The following is a 1625-nucleotide window of genomic DNA, read 5'->3' as shown; positions in this document are numbered from 1 at the left end:
CCTAACCATCCAATATCCAATATACAGGAGAAGTAACCTAACCATCCAATATCCAATATACAGGAGAAATAACCTAACCCTCCAATACCCAACATCCCCTTAATTGTGGTTGTGTCCTTGTCTCTACTAAAACCATATACTCAACTAAGTCTTTTGCTTACTTTGGATCTGCGAACAGAGAAGACATTGCTCCTTATTTTTAAGTGTAGTTTGCTGCCTACCTACTGTTTTAATCTGTTTACACTGTCGGACAATGTCCAGTGACTCTTTGACATCAAACTTTACCATGATGTAAGGTGCCAATGTAAGGAAATGTAAGGAGGTGAGGCTGGCTTGGATAGGACATTACAAACTAAGGCTCACATTTCTTTCAAAAGGTTACTTGTGAAGAAAGCTGCTGTTTTAAGTACCAGAGACTTGGTTCCAGATTATAGTGATACTTTATAGGATATCCGAGGCTGTAAATCTTTTATGGAAGCAGAAAACTTGATTTTTCTTCTCCAACAGAGTCTCGTGGACTCGAACCGACAACCCTGTGGTTAGTAGTCCAGTGTTTGTCCTGAAGAATTGCAGTGCTTCCTGTAAAGAAAGTAGAATGACTGAATTTTTGATTAACTACTGATTAAAAAGCTGATGAAAATAGAAATGCTTCAATGATGGTCTATTGGTTTAGAGCAGGGGTGGGGAAAACCATTTGGTCTAGCCCTGCCAAGGCAACTACAGACCCAGCCTTTACCTTGTTGTTGTTAAGTGCCATTGAGTCACTTCAAACCCATGATGACTCTGTATAGGGTTTCCAAGGAATGGCTGGAGAGCTTGAACTGCTGACCTTGTGGCTCAAATTGACCTTGCAGTCCAGCGCATTAACCCACAGCACCACACCAGGAATCCTATCATCATATTGTTGTTGCTGTTAAGTGTTGTCGAGTCAGTTCTGACCCATAGTGACCTTGTATAGGGTTTCCAAGGAGCAGCTGGTGAGCTTGAACTGATAACCTTGCTGTTCAAATGGCTTTGCAGTCTGGCACATTAACCGTCAGCACCACACCAGGACTGCATCACATTGTTGTTGTTGTTTTGTTGTTAAGTGCCGTCGAGTCGGTTCTGACCCATAGTGACCCTGTACAGGGTTTCCAAGGGTGTACATCTTTATGGGAGTAGAAAGACTCATCTTTCTCCCGTGGAGCAGCTGGTAGTTTCGAACTGCTGACCTTCAGGTTCGCAGCCCGATTCGTAACCACTATGCTACCAGAGCTCATTAGGGGTGAGTTAATTAAGTGTTTGACCAAATATAGCAGGCTCATTTTTAAATTGATAATTGTATGGCTAGTGAAATGAAATTATAAATTTTGGAAGAAAATAGGTTCCCCACCACTGGATTTTCCATTTTCATCACCTCCTTAATCAGTAATTAATCAAAATTTTATTCATTCTACTTTCTTCCTAGGAAGCGCTTTACTTCTGCAGGATAGGATTCCTGGTGTGGTGCTGTGGGTTAATGTGCTGGACTGCAAGGTCAGTTTGAGTCACAAGTCAGTGGTTCAAGCTCACCAGTCCCTCTTCAGAAATCCTATAGAGTGTTGCTACGGGTTGGAACCAACTTGAGGGCATTTAATGAGAACAGC

This window comes from Chrysochloris asiatica, unplaced genomic scaffold, assembly GCF_000296735.1.
Source record: "Chrysochloris asiatica unplaced genomic scaffold, ChrAsi1.0 scaffold00021, whole genome shotgun sequence".
Classification (NCBI taxonomy): Eukaryota; Metazoa; Chordata; class Mammalia; order Afrosoricida; family Chrysochloridae; genus Chrysochloris; species Chrysochloris asiatica.
The sequence above is the reverse complement of the archived record's forward strand: the minus strand, read 5'-3'. Positions refer to the sequence as shown.